This window comes from Marmota flaviventris, chromosome 1 (assembly GCF_047511675.1).
Source record: "Marmota flaviventris isolate mMarFla1 chromosome 1, mMarFla1.hap1, whole genome shotgun sequence".
Classification (NCBI taxonomy): domain Eukaryota; kingdom Metazoa; phylum Chordata; class Mammalia; order Rodentia; family Sciuridae; genus Marmota; species Marmota flaviventris.
The window spans coordinates 60,032,455-60,054,130 of NC_092498.1; the positions used below are offsets into that span (position 1 = coordinate 60,032,455).

At 38.0% G+C, this 21,676-nt stretch overlaps 1 long non-coding RNA gene across 2 annotated transcripts in view; it reads right to left on the reverse strand.

Annotated features, from left to right (window-relative positions):
* Positions 1-172: 172 nt before the first annotated feature.
* Positions 173-21,676, reverse strand: part of LOC114085319 (uncharacterized) — a 40,933-nt gene continuing 19,429 nt past the window's right edge. Inside the window, exons 3-4 of one of the 2 annotated variants that reach the window (XR_003581454.2) lie at positions 6,814-6,916; positions 173-601 (exon numbers count right to left, since the gene is read on the reverse strand). This is a non-coding gene — a long non-coding RNA (uncharacterized lncRNA). Of the gene's footprint in view, positions 602-6,813; positions 6,926-21,676 lie in introns of both variants that reach the window. The other variant, XR_011706601.1, reaches the window with a different exon arrangement.

Here is a 21,676-nt window from a genome sequence, read left to right on the forward strand (position 1 = left end):
GCAAGATATTTTGCAAGAATCAACTTAGTGGTAGAGTGTTTGCCTGGTATGTGTGAGACCCTGCATTCAATCCCAGAATCACAAAACACACACACACACACACACATAAACACACACACACTTACTTCAAATACTGTTATAATTGGTATGGAATGTAAATTAATGGCTTAAAGAGAGCAGATACTAAACTCATTTCAAGGTCAGGCATGGTGGCATGCACCTGAAATCCCAGTTACGCCAGAGGCTGAGACAGAAGAATCTTGAGTTTAAGGCCAGAATGAACAACATAGTAAGACCTTATCTCAATAAATAAATAAATAACATTTTGGCATATTTTATAAATTCCTTTTGTTGTTGTTGTTGTTTTCCAAAATAAGACGACTATCAAAATGAGAAGAACTATCCAGGACATATGACCCCTTTCTGGCCAGAAATTCTGGAACAGCAGAGGTCTTTATACAGAACTTTGCAGGTGAAACAGTGCTAGGAGGTGCCACAGTGAATCCTGAGCAGGAAAGGGATTGCAGGGGGTGGGTATGACTGGGGAAGAGCAGGCCAGATAGTGGCATGAAGAAGAATGAACAGATTGAATCCCAAGCATCTGAAAGGCAAAGAAATAAAAAGTATTAAAATTGGGGGCTATGGATTTTGCTCAGTAGTAGAGTTTGTGCTTCCAATACACAAGGCCCTGGGTTCAAGTCTCAGCACCACCAAAACAAAAACTGTTATAATTCCAGAAGGAGCCAAGGAGCCAGGATTGTGTTGGTAGCAGTGTGCAAACACCACTGATTGGTTGTTCAGGATCTTCCACCGAATGCCCCCTTAGCAGCTGCAGGTGTGACTACTGCTTTTTATCCAGTACACCCTTTGAGTGTTGGCTAAGATGACAAACCTTGTGTCCTCAGTTTCTTAAGTTCTTCCCATAAAACAACCAAAGCAGATTTACTTTCAGAGCCACCTAAGGCAGAATTAGCTTCAACAGCCCAATGGAACATACCCAAAGAAATGAGGGAAGGAAGAAAATATAATATATTATGCTCTTGTTCTATGTCAAGTACTGCGGGAGGTACTCAGATGTGTGGATCTGATAAAAGATAAATTTCTTCTTAAGGGTCTGTTGTGGTTTGAATGTGACATGTCCCTTAAAACTCCTGTTAATGCAGGAATACTTGGAGGTAGAATGACTGGATTGTGAGAGTCATAATCTAATCAATTCATCCTAGCTTGAGTGGACTAACTGGGTGGTAACTGTGGGCAGGTGGAGTGTAGCTGGAGGAGGTGGGTCTTTGTGGCATGCCCTGGAAGGGTGCATCTTCCCTGTGACCCTGCCTCCCCACCACACTGCTTCCTTGTTGTTATGTCCTGAGCTGCTGTCCTTTGCCACGCCCTTCAGCCATTATGTTCTATCTCACCTCAGGCCCAGAGGTATGGGGTCAGCTAACTATGGACTGAACCTCTGAAACTGGGGGCCAAAATAAACTTTTTTCTCTTCTAAATTGTTGTTGTTAGGTCTTTGGGTCACAGTGATGAAAAGTTAACTAAAACATGGTCTATCAGATACTAAGCTCTAGAACAAAAAAGGGATGCCATATTGCCCTTGCGAAACTGAAAATCTAGGTAAGACTTTTAAAATAAACACGAATGTGAATTGTGTGGTGGATTTAAAGTTTATAATCATAACCCATGTGTACTGGAATATGCCTTTATCTTTTCTGATGGAATTCAACTCAATTCTTGAGTCCCCTTTCTGCTGATGGGAAGAAAATTAACTCAGTGTCTTGCCATTTAAAGATAACTCAGTCTCTTTCAGTGAATATGCTCTCTCAAATTCAAATTTCTTCTCCTCCTTCTTCTGTTTCCCTTTTTAAATGATGGCCTGATTTCCCCAGGAAGCCTCAACCACCCTCCAGCATCAGGGGACAAGGGACTCGTGTAGCATACATAGCCTACTCTTGCCTCCTCTGGATCTCTTCTTCCTGTCTATTCGGAAGTGTTTATACAACAAGACTATGATATGAAATTTATTTAATTTCAGTTAAAGGTGATGAATGAGTAAAGAATGGCTTATATACAGGATGACTATGGCCCAGGAATAGTTCTCCCCAGGGAGAAAAGGAAGGGGAAAGAATTGCATCTGAATGGTATTAAGTCACAGGAGGAAAACTTCCCTTCTGCAAGTGATTATCACAAATTGTCAAATTTATGTTTTCCTAGTCCCAGCTGGAAACTGTGGCTTTGTTATGTAGAATTCAACCACACACAAAATTACATTTATGCATTCCTGACTTTCCTGATACCAAATGTCAAAGTCCACTACAATTACAAATTTGACAATCGCTGTAAAGGAAAAGTAGAGGATGTTCTTCAAAGATATAACAAGAGGTCCAACTTAGATTAGAAAGCAGGGAAGGACTGGGGCACTACAAACTCCCTTGGCCTACTCAGACTAACAATCACAACTTGTGCAGTCACAGAGCACTCATATGCAGCTGGGATCCACCAGAATCACTGGTGTCCCCTGGCTTCCAGCTATTATTATCAGTATACAAAATAGTACTCACAAAATTAGGTGAAACCTGATAAAAATGTACATGAATGTTTTCTTTGTAGTACTGTGGATTAAACCAAAGACCTTGGGTGTGTTAGGCAGGGACTCTACCACTTAGCTACATCTCAGCCCTTATTATTTTTTATTTTGAAACAAGGTCTTCCTAAGTTGCCAAGGCTGTCCTTGAACTTGTTATCCTCCTGTCCCAGCCTCCTAAGCAGCTAGGATTATAGGTGTATGCCACCATACCCCTATGCAGGTTTTCTATAATGTTTAAATGGGCATGTAAGTATCAGAGTACAAACTGAAAGGAAAGCTAAAACTCAAAACTAGTTTCTTCAACAAATAAATTGCACAGAGAAAAGAGAAAGAAAATATAGAGTAAAAAGAAATAATCATAATGTATGGGATAGGAGCCCAATTTTTAAAAACAAACTGAGCCAGGTGTGGTAGGACACACCTGTAATCCCAGCAATTTAGAGGCTGAGGCAGGAGGATCCCAAGTTCAAGACCAGCCTCAGCAATTTACCAAGACACTGTCTCAAAAAGATCTGGAGGTGTAGCTCAGTGGTAAAACACCCCTGAGTTCAATCCCCAGTACCAAAAATAATAACAACAACAACAAGATGATGTTTTTAAAACAATAGGAAAATTGAAAAATGGAACACTGTTTATTTGTTACAATTTTAGTATAGTAATGATCTTGTGGTTATTTTCTTAAAAAGAGCTTTTGTCTTCTAGAGAAATATTCTTCAAATATATAAAGATGAAATAATATGATGTCTATAATTGCTTCAAAATAATACAAAAAGGGAGTGGACAAGGGGAGCAATGGGATAGGATTGATGGATATTGGGACTAACTATGACTACATAGAGATTCGTGGTGCCATTCTGTCTACTTCTTTTTAAAATTAAAATTCTCCACAATTCAAAGTAATAAGCCAAAAGGCCAAAAATAAAATCTTCCTTGGAACTCTAATCTTCATATACTACTGTGTGGGACTAGACAAGTACTAACTACTAAGCACACTGGTGGAAAAGTTGTCATTTTCCTTGATGTCTATGAATTAATGTATATTCACATGTACATTTAGTCTTACATTTACTGTCTGTCATCAGTCAAGTGTCCCTAAATAGGGATGGGGTCCATTTTGCTGCTTCTACTGACATTTTTGTGGTTTCAACATGCAGTTCATATTTCTCCCTTTCAATTGCAAAGAACAGTTTTGTCTGCTCCTAGAGTAGTGGTATGAGAGTCACTGGAGAAACATTTAAAATAATTTAGCATTATGCAATTAATGGAAAAAGTTTAGAGACCTGAGCTGATTTTGATTTAAGAGCGGTTATTAGTCCTGTCTGCCATTGGTTTGTCATATAAAGTTGGACAAGTCATTTAACCTGGTTGGTCCTCAGTTTGTTTATCTGTAAATGAAGTGCCAAGGCTACTCTTCAAGGTTCTTTAAGCTTCAACGTTCCATTTTTTGTTTGTTTGTTTGTGTTAGTAAAAAATGATTCTTAATCAATCTTTTAAAAATAAGAAAAACAGAGTATTTAAACAATATTTAGCAAAAAGTGGCAAAAGTTAATATAGGATAATCAGACTTATGACTGGGTATCAAACTGGAAGTATATGAAAACATAGTAATTAAATTGTTCCTATTAGTCTCCATAATCACTAGAAAAAAATCAAAGAACCATTAAGCTAAAATAAAAGTACAACATGATAGTTTAAAACTAATAGAAATTGTGATGATGGCAACATAACTATATATAATAATGGTGGTTTATATTTATTTCACTCTTCCTAAAATATAGTAAGAACATTCTATGGAGCTTCCATGTTATGTTTGATTTTCATAACAATCCTGTGACTATTATTATTTTCCTCCTGTCTAAGATCCTCATCTCTGACCTTTGCCCAAGGTCATAGAGCCAGTTTACCTCTAGAGTATTTTGTGAGGATTAGATAATATTTGTAAAACAGTATGTTTGAAATGCTTTGTAAAGTATTAGGTGCCAAACAGATGATGATTACTATTATTATGATTAGGGGAAAGATTAATTGTCTTTAATGTGTTTAATTATATAAAATGAAAAATAATAATTAAAATATTTCAAAACTTTGGAAGATCGCATTATAAGTAGGGACAAGATGGGTCTGAATGGATGGAAACAGACAACAGCAGCAGCCAAGAGCAGCAGGTCAAATGCTGAGGAGGAACTTCGTAATGATGGACTAGGGTAACCACTCTTAAATCCCTGCTAAATGTTAACATCAAATAGAGTAGCCAGACATTATGTGCCTTCTGCTGGAGGTAGATAGGTCCACCGTTGATGAAAAAAACAAACCTGAACTTAATTAAGATTCTAGACCTAACTCCAGTTTGCTCTTAGTGTGGGAAGCAGACATTTAACTGTTAAATGGACCATAAGGACAGAATCGGCCAAATCCAGAAGGTGAGAATCATCACAGAACAAATGTTCTGGCTTCTTCAAATAAATTCCAAGGAAAAAGAGAAGGGGGAGAAGTATGATTTTTAAAAAACATTTAAAAGGTATATGAAAAACATATTAGTGTAGACATTGTTTGGTTCTTTTTAAGTTTCTTAATGATGGAATTTGGGTGGCAGTTTTTGTTTGTGTTGAGGTTATTCACAGGGGAGTACTGGGGATTGGAGGCAGGACCTTACAAACTGTAAGTATACACTCTTCCACTAAGATATGACCCTAACTCTTGATTTTTTTAAACCACCTTTTTGAGGATGAGTGACACACAAAAACTACATTTGTAATATATACAACCTGATGAGCTTGGAGGTGAGTATACATTTGTGAAACCACCATGACCTCTGAAAATTTCCTCCCACCCTCTTTATTTATTTTTGGGTGTATCTAATAAGAACACTTAGACCTTTTTTGGATCTTGAGTTAAATAAACCAATTGTTGGGTGGGGTTGTAGCTCAGTGGTAGAGTACTTGCCTAGCATGCATGAGGCACTGGGTTCATTTCTCAGCACCACATATAAATAAATGAAATAAAGGTCTATCAACAACTAGAAAAAAAATATTTTAAAAATACACCAATGGTTGTAAATATAGGAGGAAATGTGAATAATAACTGGATTATTTGGTGATATTAAGGAATTAACTATTGTTTTTTTAATGAAATACAGTATTATGAGGATGTCTTTTTAGGCCTTATCTATTAGCCAAATAGACATATTTATATAAGAAATAATATAATATTTATGTTTAGCACCAAAATGTTCAGTGAGTGTGGGACAGAAACGGTATAAATAAAACAAAACTGGTTAGGTATCATTTGCTGAAACCAGATGATATGTGCATGGGATTTCATTATAATGCCCTCTCTATTTTTATATATTTGTTAATTTTGCTATAATAAAAAAGACAAGGAAAGGAAGAGAAACCAGATTCACCAGTTATTTTATAGAGCCTAGTGCCTATAATTTCAGCTACTAGGGGGCGTGAAGCAGGAGGACCAGTCTGGACAACTTAGACCCTGCCTCAAAATCAGATTTTTTTTAAAGGTCTGGGGATGTAGCTCAGTTGTAGATTGCTTGACTAGTATAGCATGAGGCCCTGGATTCGATCCCCAGCATCAAAGGAAAAAAAAAAGTTTTTAGAGCAGAAATGTTAATATGAAATTAAAAATTATACAGCATCAATTTTGTTTTCTATATGAAAAAATGCATTGCAAGGTGCTCTTTTTTTTTTAAGGGCATGGGCATATTTATTCATTTATTTATTTATTTTTAAAAAGTCAGAACCCTTAGAGTTGGTTTTTGTTTTTCTCTTTAGGAATGAAGAACCCAAGAAAAAAAAATTACATAAATCATTTTGTCATTTAACAAAAACATTTACTGAAAAACACACTAAGTGCTTGGTATCTTGCTGTGTATACTTGTGGAATTTGAGTTACAGCATAAAATACAGCTGGGGATATCAGGCTGCCCTCAAAAAGCAATTAGAAATCAGAACAGGGTGATACAAAGGTAGCCAGCTGCTCCCCAGTTGTGTGCCTGCCTTCATAGAGTGGTTCAGAGAATACAAATCTTGAGCCAGGGGTACATTTCCCAGCACAAGGTGGAGCCCTGTGCCTAATTCTCACCAGCAAAAGTAGTGTGACATGTCACTTCTAGACCAATGCAGCTAAGAGCTCTCTCTCCAAGTTCTAGCTGAAAGTTGCTACCCTGAGCAACTCTGGAAACTTTATGTTGAAGGTAGCAGAGTCTCCCTCACCCTGGGTCCCTAGGGCTGCAGAAAACACAGCTTCCTCCACCACTCTACTGTCGGTGAACATGAATATAACTTCTTCCTTCTTCTTCTTCTTCTTCTTCTTCTTCTTCTTCTTCTTCTTCTTCGAGAGAGAGAGAGAGAGAGAGAGAGAGAGAGAGAGAATTTTTTTAATATTTATTTTTTAGTTTTCGGTGGACACAACATCTTTATTTTATTTTCATGTGGTGCTGAGGATCGAACCCAGCGCCCCACGCATGCTAGGCGAGCGCGTTACCGCTTGAGCCACATCCCCAGCCCATGAATATAACTTCTACCGTTAAACCGCTGAGATTTGGGGTTTTATTGCGTCTAAGGACTAGAGAAATGTATCAATTGCTAGGTAGATCACCGCTATGTTCAGGAGTGAGAGATCACAGCAGCTAAAAAAAAAAAAAAAAAAAAATTACAGCATGCTTCATGGAGTTGATTGAATTTGAGCTGGATTTTGAACTAACAGTTATAAGGGCAAATGGAGAAAAGGAGGCATACCAGAATAAGCAACTACAGCAGGAATTCACATGCAACTGGAGGATGGTGAGACCACTCTGATGAGTAGGTATAGTTTGGGAGGATTGAGAAAAAAGGATAAAGAGGCAGGATGAGGTCAGAATATGGAGATCCTTGAGAATTTAGGACTTCATTCAACAAAACCACTCAAACTTCTGGAGTAAATGGATGCCTGATAAAGGTCTATATTGGGAAAATTAGTGACACAAAAGGGTGCAGGATGGATTTGAAGGAAAAAGATTAGTCTGGATGACTTGCTAAGAGGATGTTGTGGTAATTCAGTTTTGATATAATTAGAGGTGGCAAACAGTGGAAAGGAAAGGATAAATTTAAGAATCTACTTATCGTGCAAATCCACAGGGCTTGACATTAGAGAAAAAAACACAAAACCAAATGTCTATTCAATCAGAAGATGGATATTTTTTCCTAACTCCCAGAACTCTGAGTTCTATTATTTGAGGCACGTTATTTAATTTCGCAGATCCATGTCTTCTCTGTAAAATGTAAAATTTCTCTCAAAAAAGTTTGAACTCAAACTTCTTTCCATCTGTAAAAATCTTATGGTTATAAAGTCATGGAGGAAAAAATAAAGCAATGTAAGTATCCAGTAGAAAGAGACAAAGTAAAGCATGCCAATGTACAGTGTGGCTGAAACAGTTTATTTAAACCAGTCTCTGTAAGTGGATGCTAGGATTGTTACCAATCTTCTGAATTACAATGTAGCAATGAATGATGCAAAAATACTTTAGCTCTCCTAGACTTTCAATTTGATTGTAAGAACTGAACTCTGAGTATGACTTAAAATGGCTACATTACTTGCAGTATTAATTCTCTCTTATTAGAGATGAAGACAACTCTAAAATGTATTTCCTGATTTCATGATGTAGAGAATATGTGAAAATATTTTGGAAAAAAAAATGATGGCTTCACAAATTTATAGTATTCTCATCAACTTTATAATTACCATCAATCACAAGTAATACTAATTACTTTTCCCTAGATAACTATGTATAAAGTAAAACAAAAAATTTTTATTGGGTTTTTATTTCCTCTTTTATAATTACTCTTAGCTTTATTTCATTTTTTATTACTTTATAAACAGACTGCTAGATAAAATGAAGGTTTTAAACTAGGAAAGTGAACACTATTTTCCATACTGAAAATAACCACTGATAAGGACAAAATGGCACAGTCCTTGACACTCACCAGTTTTCCAGCATGCCACTGTGTCCTTGATATGGCACAATTTTCCCAGAAATATTTGCCCAGCAGATATTTATCTCACAAACTTATAAGGATCTTTGGACATTGCTTGGCACAGGTTCACTTATGCTACAGAATGAAGGTCAAAATAGATGAAATCAAAGGATAAATGGTTTCACAAACATGCATCTGTCAAGAGATTGATATCTGGGACATATAAAGAGTCTCTATAACTCAACAAAAACCTAAACCACCCAATAAAAAGTAGTCAAAGATTTTGAAAAGACCTTTCACAAAGAATGCCTACTAATGACCGTTAAGCATATGAAAAGTACTGAACATCGTTAGTCATCAGGGAAATGTCAATGAATGCCACAATGAGGTATCATAATGCACCCACCCCAAAACTGAGCATTCAAAAGAATGACTGCACCAAATGTTGACAAGAAAGTGGAGCAACCAGAACTCTCATGCATTTCTGGCTGTCATGTAAAATAGCATGATCATTTTGAAAAATAAAGCTGGTAGTCTCTTATAATATTAAGCTACACATATCCTATGACCCAGAAATTCCACTCTAAGTATTATTTATCCATATGTCCACAAAAACGCTTGCATTAAAATGCTCTTAGCAGCTCTATTCATCACAGCCACAAACCACTGTTGTTCATCAATAGGAAAATGGAAAGACCATTCGGCATAGTCATACAACAGATAAAAAGGAAATACTGATACACACAACATACAGCTAAATGATAGAAGTCTTATCCACAAAGGCACATATTTTATGATTCCATTTGTGTAAAAATCTAGAAATAGCAAAACTAATACATGGTAGAAAAAAATTAGAACCCTGGTTGGGGGAGGTGGTGACTGGAAAGGGGTATGAGGAAAGTTACTGGGGTGATAGCAGTGATCTATGTCATGAGAGGGGTTTCACTTTATGCAGGAGTAGATATTTGTCAAAACTCAGTGAATGGTAAGCTCAATATTTTTTAGATCATTATATGTACCTATTAAGGAAAGACAGAGAACTGTAAGCCAATGTAAAAATCTTATGATACACTCACTGAAGCCTTTATTATTAAGTATACTAACATCTGCAACTTACTGCATTAAATAAGTTGGATTGATGAATGGATGAAATAAGATATAAATGCACATAGTTGGGTAATAAATATATTAAAATACTCATTGTAGAATATGTATTAATGGGTATGCATATGGTCACTGTGTAATTATTTCAACTTTCATATGTTTGGCATTTATCAAAATAGAACATTGGGTAGTGAAAGAAAAAAAATGAGATTTCTTCATTTCTTACCATAATGCCTGATCTGAAGATAATAACAACTAAAAAAAAAAAAATTCAAAGAGCTTGCAGAAAGGATTCTAAAAGTTTTCACTACAAAGAAATGATAAATATTTAACTTGATTTAAACATTACACAAAGTATACATGTATCAAAATATTACATGGTACCCCATTAGTATGTATATTTTATGGTTTTATTTATCAGTTTCAAGATTAATAAGAAAAAATAAAGTTCTCATTATTAAAAAAAAATAAGATAATTGGCAATTGACAAAATAAAAGTGAAAGCAATAGGAAAAGAGAGATTTGGCCATATGATGAGTTTAGCTAACATTTATTAGGCTCCTGACTTCCTAAAATGTGCATGGATTTTTATAAAAGATATTGAATTTAACAAAGGTGTTTAGAATGTGGGCACAGATGTTAGGTATCCATTATTAGGGGATAGGCCTGAAGAAAACTACCCACGGAAACAAAGAAAAGGATGCTGAATTAACAAGAGAAGAGAGAAAAAGAATGAAGAGAACACAATGCACATTTTCATTGTGACCAATTTCATAAGGAAGAAAAATGGCCAGTTTCAATCTTTGTAGAATCATGTGATGGTGGTGGTGTAACCACATTTTCATATTCCCAACTACATGCTTCAGTGAGATTTTATATACTATTTAAATACTTGTAATCAAAATGGTTGTGACACACAAATAGGCACATTCATCTTCATTTCATTATGTCAAAACAGCATAGTAAATGGGACTGGAAGCTACATTTCAAAACAAAAGTATAGAGGCAGAAGATATTCAGTTGATAGGATTCAGGTTGGTAAGGAAAAGAAATGCTATATCTAATAGTTAATGCTTCAGGGACTGAGGGAAAAGATATCTTCATTATTAGGATACACACTTGCTCATAACAAAGTATTTGTAGCATACATTTCTCAAAATAGATTTTCTTTGAGCCTTAAACCCCAAACTATGCTATGTCCCATAGGGTATCACAGAGTGGCCTATATTCACTAGTTAATCCCAGACATAAATGCTGATCTTTTATCTCACCTGTTAGAAGATAATAAATAACTTTATTTATTGCAGAACTAGACATGCACTAATATAGTTTTTATGGCCCCTGAGCTAGCAGAGCATGGGAAGTGTCAAAAGTATGGTGCTGATAAGGGGTTATATTCTAAGCCACCAGCACAGTATTGGTTTGCCACAGTCCGGCTGCAGCAAAATAACCGGGGGGTGACGAATAACTTGTAAACGTTGATACAGCAGGAGTGGGAGCCGTTTATTGCAGGACAGGAGCAGTATTTATACATTCCACACAGCTTATCTAATTAACATAAACTAGATACATCAGTCAACCAATCAGGAATCTCCACACTTAATGGCTTGCTTTTGTTACTTCTCAAACCACTCCCTCTGGCATTTTGCCAGGCACCATCCATACTTGTTTATGAACTCTAACATTCCCCTGGCTAAATGCCAGGTGTTATTTTTGACTTGTTTACAGACTCTAACATTTCCCCCTTTTGTTTGATTTAAATAACAACCATAGTGGTTTTTACAGAAACACCATAAATAACCTGCTACAAACAGAAAGGGAGGATACAAAATGCCACAATACCAAGCCACTTGATGGCTCCATGCAAGAAGCCCTTGGAAAAATTATACCAGCAATGACACTGTTAGCAAAGATACCGAGTTACAATTTGTTATAGATTACAGTTTGTTGTCTCAGTCCAGGTAAAGCAGTGTCTCAATAGATTAACTCACAGTCCAGGTAAATCACAGTCCAGGTAAGTTCTGCAGGCAGCTAGCTTAAATCACAGTCCAGGTAAATTCTGCAGGCAACTAGCTTGATCCGAAGTCTCGTCCCTTTCTCAGCTGAAGTCTCGTCTGGTTCTCAGCAACACTGGAAATTCTTCCACCTTCATCTTCACTGGCACTGGGACGAAGGCAGGAACTCCGGATGGCTAAAGAAAATCCTGTAGTATTCCACTAAGAAAACAACCTTTTGAACAATTTAGTACATTATCTCAAGGTTTCTTTTTACATTTGAAATAGCATTAATAGTGCTCATTACTCATCAGCTTCCAGGTGTGGGAGAACCATTGTAGTTTAGTTATTGGCATTGAAAATGACCAAACATCAGGGACACCAGTAGCATCTTCTGCTGGCTGTAGAGCCTGGGCAGCCCCAGATGGCCCTGGGGAGTGTCCCGGACTCAAACTGCTACTGGGCACAGGGAGCAAGAGCCTGGGAGACTGTGCCTCCAGGTCAGGTCTAGATTTGGGCTCGCAGCAGTGGAAGAGCCAGCTCCCCGGCCAGGAGGCGGGGAAGGGCCAGTCGCCGCTGCCTCTTGGAAAATCCTTGCTGCGCTGTGACCGGCTTGCACACTCGGCAGCTGCCTCTCCGCTTCACGCACCCTCCAGTAACGAAAAGTATTCAGTAATAGCCTTTTGCTGCAACTTTTTTCCTGATAATCCTTCCTCCTCTGATAATCTTTCTTCTTCTGAACTTTCTGTTTCTTTCTGACTAGAGTTCCTGGGCTTCTATCAACACACGCCCTAACTATTCTTGGTTCCACTGGGGTGCCTTCTTCCCTTAGTAATTTACTTCTCACCCCTTCCATATTTTCATCATAAAGACAATACAATACACTGAGACAAAACAAGACACAAACATACTGTATCAATCTTCTCCATTTTCTCGAAATGGTCATTTTTCCTCTCACCCTATCTGCCTAGGGACGAGCAGATTGCTCCCGTCCTATCTATGGACGGGCAGCATTTTTTTTTTTTTTTCGTCACTTACCCCCGAGTGTCCCGGGGCTCCCCGTACGGGCCACCAACTGCCGCAGTCCGGCTGCAGCAAAATAACCGGGGGGTGACGAATAACTTGTAAACGTTGATACAGCAGGAGTGGGAGCCGTTTATTGCAGGACAGGAGCAGTATTTATACATTCCACACAGCTTATCTAATTAACATAAACTAGATACATCAGTCAACCAATCAGGAATCTCCACACTTAATGGCTTGCTTTTGTTACTTCTCAAACCACTCCCTCTGGCATTTTGCCAGGCACCATCCATACTTGTTTATGAACTCTAACATTCCCCTGGCTAAATGCCAGGTGTTATTTTTGACTTGTTTACAGACTCTAACATTGGTTGAATTTCTATTTTGCAGATTCTTTTAATTCTATAAAGAAGAAAATTACTTGCACTATTGATCTACAATCGTCTGCAGTCTGTAAATATAAAGAATCTTAAATCAATGAACTTAATCAATTCAGCACATTTCCATTCCTTTTTCAAGGTAGAAATCCAATACCTTGTCATTACAACCTTGACCACTGTCCTGCCAATCTTGACTGCAGTTTTGACGATTGCTGTTGCAACCTTTCAAAAGACCCTGCTAGAATTTCACCTACTTAATCTCATTCAAATGTAAGTTCCTTTAAAAAGCTATCTTATTTGTTTCCATGTTATTAAAAATTATCAAGAGGCAGGTACAGTGGTGTTCATCTGTAATCCCAGAGACTCGGAAGAGGCTGAGGCAAGAGGATCACCACGTTCCAGGCCTGCTTCAGCAATTTAGGGAGACACAGCAACATAGAGACCCTCTCTCAAAAGAGGCTGGGGATATGGCTCATGGTAGAGTGCCCCTGGGTTCAATCCCCAGTAACAAACAGTTCAAGATATATTTGCCAAACAAGTTTCTATAAAGCAATCCTTAGTCTAGAAAAACCTCAGAAGTGACATTCTGAAAACTTGCCACCTAAAGCAAGTTTCACTGGACTGGGCTGATCTTTTTTTTTTTTTTTTAATATTTTTTAGTTATAGTTGGACACAATACCTTTATTATTTATTTATTTATTTATTTTTATGTGGTGCTGAGGATCGAACCCAGTGCCTCACACATTCGAGGCAAGTGTTCTGCCACTGAGCCACAATCCCAGCCCTGGGCTGGTCTTGTAAGGTGATGCAGAGCCAGAGCCAGTGTGGGGAGCTGTCAGGTGACTAGGCCAAATTGTGGGAGGTGCAGAGGGCCTTAGCATATACATGCTGTCTCACCGCGAGGGCAATTCCACTGGATTTGCAGTAGAGATCTAGATATCCAATTTTCAAATATCTGGAAGTAGAGCAATTTTTTCCTCTCTATTCTCTTCTTAAGAGTATATAGCCAGACAAAAACAGACATGAAGCCCAAATGGAACAGAATAGAAGGCACAGAGACAAATCCACACAAATACAATTATCTCGTACTGGACAAAGGCCCCGTAAACATACCTTGGAGAAAAGATCGCCTCTTCAACAAATGGTCTGGGAAAACTGGAAACCCATATGTCACAAAATAAAATTAGACCTCTCTCTCATCCTGCAAAAAACTCAACTCAAAGTCGATCAAGGACCTAGGCATTAGACCAGAGACCCTGTGCCTAGTAGAAAAGAAAGTAGGCCTAAATCTCCATCATGTCAGCTGAGGAACCAACTGCCTCAATAGGACTCCTAAAGCACAAGAAGTAAAATAAAAAATCAATAAATGGGATAGTATCAAACTAAAAACTTATTCAGCAAAGGAAACAATCAAGAACGTGAAGAGAGAGCCTACAGAATGGAAGAAAATCTTTGCCACTTGCACCTCAGATAGGGCATTAATCTCCCGGATATACAAAGAACTCAAAAAACTTAACACCAACAAAACAAATAGCCCAATCAATAAATGGGCTAAGGGCTGGGGAAATAGCTCAGTTGGTAGAGTGCTTGCTCTGCATGCACAAGGCCCTAGGTTCAATTCCCAGCACCACCAACAAATAAATAAATAAATAAAATGGGCTAAGGAACTAAACAGACACTTCACAGGAGAAGAAATATGAATGTCAACAAATATTTGAAAAAATGTTCAGAGCTGGGGCTGGGGCTCAGCGGTAGAGTGCTCAGCCTAGCACGTGTGAGGCCCTGGGTTCGATCCTTAGCACCACATAAAAATAAATAAATAAAGTAAAAAAGAAAAAAATGTTCAATATCTCTAGCACTTACAGAAATGCAAATTAAAACTACTCTGAGAGTCCATCCCATTCCAGTCAGAATGGCAATTATCAAGAATACAAGTAATAATAAAAGTTGGCAAGGATGTAGGAAGAAAGGTACTCTCATACATTCCTGGTGGGACTGTAAATTGGTGCAACAACTCTAGAAATCTATATGGGGATTCCTTAGAAAACTTGAAATGGAACCACCATTTGACCCAGTTATCCCACTCCTCAGACTTAACCAAAGGACTTAAAATCAGCATACTACAGTGTAACAGTCTCATTAATGTTTATAGCAGCTCAATTCACAATAACCAAGCTATGGAACTAACATAGATGTCCTTCAACAGTTGAATGGACAAAGAAAATGTGAGAATACACATACACACACGCACATGCACTCAAGCAATGGAATATTACTCAGCCATAAAGAAGAATAAAATTGTGGCATTTGCTAGTAAATGGATGGAACTGGAGAATATGATAAGTGAAATAAGCCAGTTCCAAAAAACAAAGGCCAAATATTCTCTCTGATATGTGGATGCTAACCCAAAAAAGGGAGGATAGGAAGGGGAACAATAGAAGTCCATTGGATTAGACAAAGGGGAATAAAGAGAAAGAAGTGGGGAGGGGAAATAGGAAGGCCTGTAGAATTAATTGGACATAACTTTCTTATCCTTGTATTTGAATACACAACCAGGGTAACTTGGCATCATGTACAACCACAAGAATAGGATCCTGATATAGAATATGTTATACTTCAAGTATGTATAATATGTCAAAATACATTCCACAATCATGTATATCTAAGAAGAACAAATAAAAAAGAGAGAGAGAGAGAGTATAGCTGGACACAGTGGTGCACACCAGTAATCTCAGCAGCTCAGGAGGCTGAGGAAGGATCCCGAGTTCAAAGCCAGCCTCAGCAGGCTTTGAACTCAGCCAGGCCTTAAGCAACTTAGTGAGACCCTGTCTCAATATAAAATAGAAAAAGGGCTAGAGATGTGGCTGAGTAGTTAAGCACCCTGGGTTTAATCCTCAGTACCCTCCCCCCCAAAAAAAGAATATGTTTATAAGAATTACTGAGCCATTGGGTGTCAGAGGGGATAAAAAGGAGGATGATTATTTCCAAATGCAGAATGGAAACATCTTCTCTCTGTGTTATTAATGATGTTGGTCTGACTTTTCCTAGTCAGTAGGGATATTCAGAGGGTGGCACAAAGAATGACTTTTTAAAAGCGGGTGGGGACAGGATGAGGGCGGGAGGTAAGAGGCCAGAGAGGAGGCACAGGACCTGCAGGCTGAGATAATGATGATTAGGAAATGCTCTCTTTTATAAGTATGTGAAAAATTACTGTCCATAGTGGAGTAATTTCTGTCCCGCTGTGCTAAAAAGGGGTTGAGGAATCATAGGGAAAAAAAAAAAAATACTCAGGCCAGGGAGCCGGTGTCCTAAGGAACTATCTCCTAATATCAGTCCAAAGACACAACCTGCCATAACTTCAAGACTTATTTTACTTAGCAGCTATCCATAGAACAGCCAGCTATGACTTTAAGACTAGTTTTACATCATAACTGCAACTACTCACCAACCAGATTTAGCCAACTCTTACATAATAGCAAGTCCAAAACACCTCACATAACATTTCTTTTTCTGGATGAAATGCTAACCTTTCATATGTCCCTTGAATATGTCCCAGAAGCCACTCTGACCTGTGCATGTGTTCCTAGGATTGCAATCCTATTGCCTAAATTCAAATAACCCCCACTCCCACCCCCACTTTATTTGAAACTGGTCTCTGTATTTTGTTTGCACCTTAACCACCACTTCATGAATTAGTTACCATTATTATCCCCTTTGGGTAGATAAAGAAATTGAATATAAGAAAAGTAATCTGAATGAATCCACTAGGTAGTCAGTTGCAGAAACAGAAATCAAACTCAAGACTCCAAGCCCAGCATTTAGCCCTCACCCTACAGAAACAAACCTGAGCCTGAGTGCCCAAAGGAACTGGGATGTAAGATGGACTGCAAAGGCTTTTAGGGTTGGAGAAACAGGGACTACTTTCTGGGGAAGGAAAATCAGAAGCAAAAAAGACAGAAGTAGGAATGTCTCTTGGTAAACAGTAAGGGAACAGGCCTGGCTGGGTTATGGATCTATTCTGTCATGGAAAATACTGTATGGCTCATAGCACACTGGTATCCATCTCATGGGTCTTCAAAACCATCCTTTTAATAAGAGAGAAAGTATTATAATTCTTTGAAAATGCAGAAATTGAAGATCCAAGAGGACAAGTGATGTTTCCATCACAGGTCCCTCAACCATAGAACCTTTATAAATACTGCTCCTTCTGCCTGGAAAGCACCCCACACACACACACCCTCTTCACCTTGTTCACTTCTTCCTGTCCATCAGCTCCCAGTTCAATCTTGATCTCCTAAGAGTGCCAGGGCTGACTTCTTCTGCCTGGCTCAAATTCTGCCTGAGTGTACACACTTGTTGAACCATGAACCTCTCTCTCGTTTGTAGCATTTATCATTATTGTAATAGTCTATTTATTCGTATGAATACATGCAAGAAAAACAAATAATTGAATAAACAAATCAGCTGAACAAAACAGTCTGCCACCTATCACAGAGTCCCTACATGAATACACTATTTACAAAAGGTACAATTGAAAGATCTGAGGCTATTTTACCTGAAAAAGAAAATTTAGGGGTAGAGATATGACAGCTGTCTTCAGATGCTTGAAGAACTGCCATTTTGAAGAAGGATTAGATATATTCTACATAGCTCCAAAAAAGCAGAACAAAGACGAATAGGGTGAAAGTTCAGGGAGGCCAACTTCATCACAGGGTACGGAAGTGAAATATGTAACAATAAGACCTGTCCAAATATGAAGTGGGATATGAAGTGGGCTGTCCAAAGAGGTGAGCAAACAAGGACAAGAGGAACACCTGTCAGGGTGTGGAGGAAATTCCTGTTCTGGTCAGGAAATTTTTAGCCACTTGGGCCTTTCCAAGTCTAATATGCTTTTCTGTGTCTGAGAGGGACTTGAAAGCAAAATTAAATTTGATTTGAATTGACCTTGAAAAGAGAGCACAGCAGTGAATAATTGTTCTTAAGATGACCACTAACGTTGGACTCTTTAAGAGATACATCTGCATTTGTGGGTGGCCACTTCTGTGCCTGTTGATGGAGTCTTTGAGAGCCAACATTCCAATGGTAGTTAGGGCCGTGCAGCTGCCGCTGTGACTAAACAGGGAACACTCCAGCATACACGGGGGGAAAAAACACCCAGGGTCATTCCCCCTCCTCCAAGTAGAATCTCTCCTCTTCCCAGCCCACTCCCACCTCCCATGCACATCCACACAAACACATTTCTACACTGGGAACCGCCCCTCTGTGCTGAGGTCTCAGTGGGTGCTCAGAGGACATATTCCAAACTTCTACTGCATGTTGTTCCTTTTCTCTGATACTTAAGACTGCCCCTTACACTGAGCACAACTTTATAGCAATGTTTCTGTCTCTCTCTTGCAAAAATTGAGAGTATGAAAAGGACAGCAAGAAAGAAGAACTAAAAATCACCTTAATACATTATTTCTTAAGTACACAAAAACCAAGACCTCAAAAATTATATGGAGACTGAAAACTAGGATTTCTGACTTGGAAACTGAGGTCTAATGATACAGATATTTGCATGGAGGTAAGTTTGCAAGAGATCTGTAACTGTTATTCTCAGCAAATGCAGGCTTGGATCAACAATGACAGTTTTTCTGTATGGCAGTATGTTCTGAGTTTCAGATAACTGCTTTGAAAATTGAGAAATACAACTCACTTGTGAACAATCAAATCTAATAAATTGTAATGTTTTTAAAATTATAATTTATCATTTACATTTCAAACCCTAGTGCCCAATTTTCTATATGATATTTGATAATCCCATCATTAGACATTTATGGAACACCCGCTATGTGTCTAGCACTATCCAGAGCCCTGAGTATAGGGAGGTAAAAAAAAAAAATAGATATGATCTCTGATGTTTTAAAGTTTATAATCTAATGTAGACAAAATAATAAGCAACAAATTAATACATGACTACAAATTGTGACAACTGATATGAAGTGAAATGGTCAGTTAACAGAAAATCCTAAAATCATGATGAGCTTGTCTGAGGAAGAGACATTTAGCAGAAATTAGGAATAAGTGAGAACTAACCTCACAAATGGTTAGAGGAAAAATATTCCTGACAACGGGAATATCCCAAAGCCCTGGAATAGGGAAAAATTCATTTTCTTCAAGAACCAGAAAGAAATTCAGTATGAGGAGGAAAAGCCAGAGGTTCTGCAGCAGAGCTCAAGGCACATGTTGAGGAAGTCGATGTTAACTCTCAATGCAATGGGAAGCCCAAAAAGAGGGCCATGCCGTTTACATTCCAAGAATGATTACTCAAAAAGTCAGACGTGTGAAGAATGGAATAGGTAGAGGCAAGAATAATGTCCCACTCTCTAAGCTCCCCATTCTCAAAAATGAAAACTGCTAATTTACAACCATATGAATGTAGCACACTTAGAGTTATTTCTTTACAATAATTACAATTTTGTTTACCAGGCAACTCTTTCCACAGGAAACACTAAATGAATGAAAATTGAAATGTTTTGTATTATATGATTGACAATATAAGTTCTAACACACATTGAGAATGAAGACAAATTACTATTGGTAAGTAATTTGAGGAAGAAGTGAAAATAATGCCTTTTTATGTAATGCTGCATTCAGGATATTATCTCTATTTTATAAACAGGGGAAACGACATTCTCCCCTGAGAAGGCTGGCAGAATTAGGAACCAGAATTAGAAATTCTCCATTCTTGACTATTTCTCTCTCTCTCTCTCTCGTTGTTGATGCTCAGTACTGTTTCTTCCTGTGGAACACATAGGAGTAGCAGCCAGACTCCTGCCAAAAATGAACACTGTAGGGTGGGTCCTCCCCATCTGTGGCAGGATTTGGATGTTATAACTGTGGATTCAATCAACCTCAGATCTAAATTATTTGGGGAAAATTGCATCTTTATTGAACATGTACAGACTTTTTTCTTACCTTTATTCCCTAAATACTACAATATAACCACTATTTACATAGCATTTACACAGTATTAGATATTGTAAGTAATCCAGAGATAATAAAAAGCATACAAGAGGATGTACAAGATACAGTATTTCATAGGCTCTATGAAGTACTATACTATTTTATATAAAGGACTTGAGCATCTGCAGATTTTGGTATCCAGGAGGGTTGTTCTGATCATTCCTCTGCTGATAGTGAGAGATAACTGTATGTGTAACTGGGTTACACATACCTGGAAAATAATGTGTTCTTTTCTTATTGTTCTGAGAATAGGACCCTTGCAATGGTCAGTTCAAGATATTCATTTCAGGAAGGGGGACTGAAAATTAATACATCTTTTTGGTGAATTTCTTTTTTAGTTGTAGATGGTCACAGTACCTTTATTTTGTTTATTTTTTTATGTGGTGCTGAGGATGGAACCCAGTGCCTCACATGTGCTAGTCGAGCGCTGTACCACTAAGCCACAACCCCAGTCCCTGGAAATTAATGCATCTTAAAGAAGGGATACAAAGACAAAAGTAATGCTCAGCTTCTGGCATTCAAAATAGGATCATGCAGGAATCCAGATTATTTTCCAAATATCTTCCTTCTCTCTGTGCAACCAAGCCCACAGGGTTCTTTCTCACAGTCTGTTTGCTCATGCTATGTAATGTAGATATGAGGATTCGTGCTTTATGGTAGTAGGATGTTACATTAGGTCAAGTAAAAGGAAAGCTTGCTCCTTTCCAGTGTTGAGGAATTGTATATAGAAGAGAGAGAGAGATGGCAGGAAGAACACAAGAAAAAAGGAAAGTCAAACATATACGCTGATATTCCCTTTCAAAAAATTGTATTAAATCCATGATTTTTTAAACTGCCTCGCATCCCTTAGAGTGCTTGTTAAAACACAGTTGTTGGGCCCCACCTCAAGCAGTTCTGATTCATTAAGTCTAGAACTTGCATTTCTGGCAAGTTCCCAGGTATTACTAATACCGACCACACTTTGAGAACAACCTTGTTTAATAAATCAAATTAAAACCAAGGACAAAGAAGTCTCTTGCCCTTGATTTTTATGTAGTATCCAGGAAAGAGTTGATCTCTCCATGTGACCCCTTCTCAAACCTGGTGAGCAGCCAATTGTCCCCAATTCATACTGCATCAGTGGGGACACAAAACCCAAGTCCCTCCTCCCTTGACTTGGGTTTGTTTGAGTCTTCATATGTTGATACAACAGTCTAACCTGTATCCCAACCAAGATGAATGGAATGAGAGGCACGAGTGGTATGTGAATGATGCATAAACTCATTGCAGTGCTTACGACTGTAACACACTTTTCCTATGTCATACCCTTCCACCCTGATGGCCATATCCATCCGGGACTTGGACTAAACCAATCCTTTAACATTTCACTCATCTTCTGGTATTTATAGTTCCTTCTCTTTCTTGGCTATTCTCTATCACCATTGCATTTATCTAGTCTAGAGATCTGTGTAATTTTACCTCACTCTATTCACATTTCTTCTACAGCTGCTTTAGACTTATTAGGAAATAACTCAAGCATTTTTTATACCTTTTAATCCTTTTGGATATCTGAATAAGTAAGTAAATAATCAAAAGAGTACACTTCCTTTAAATTGTCTTTATTAACCTTTTGCTTCT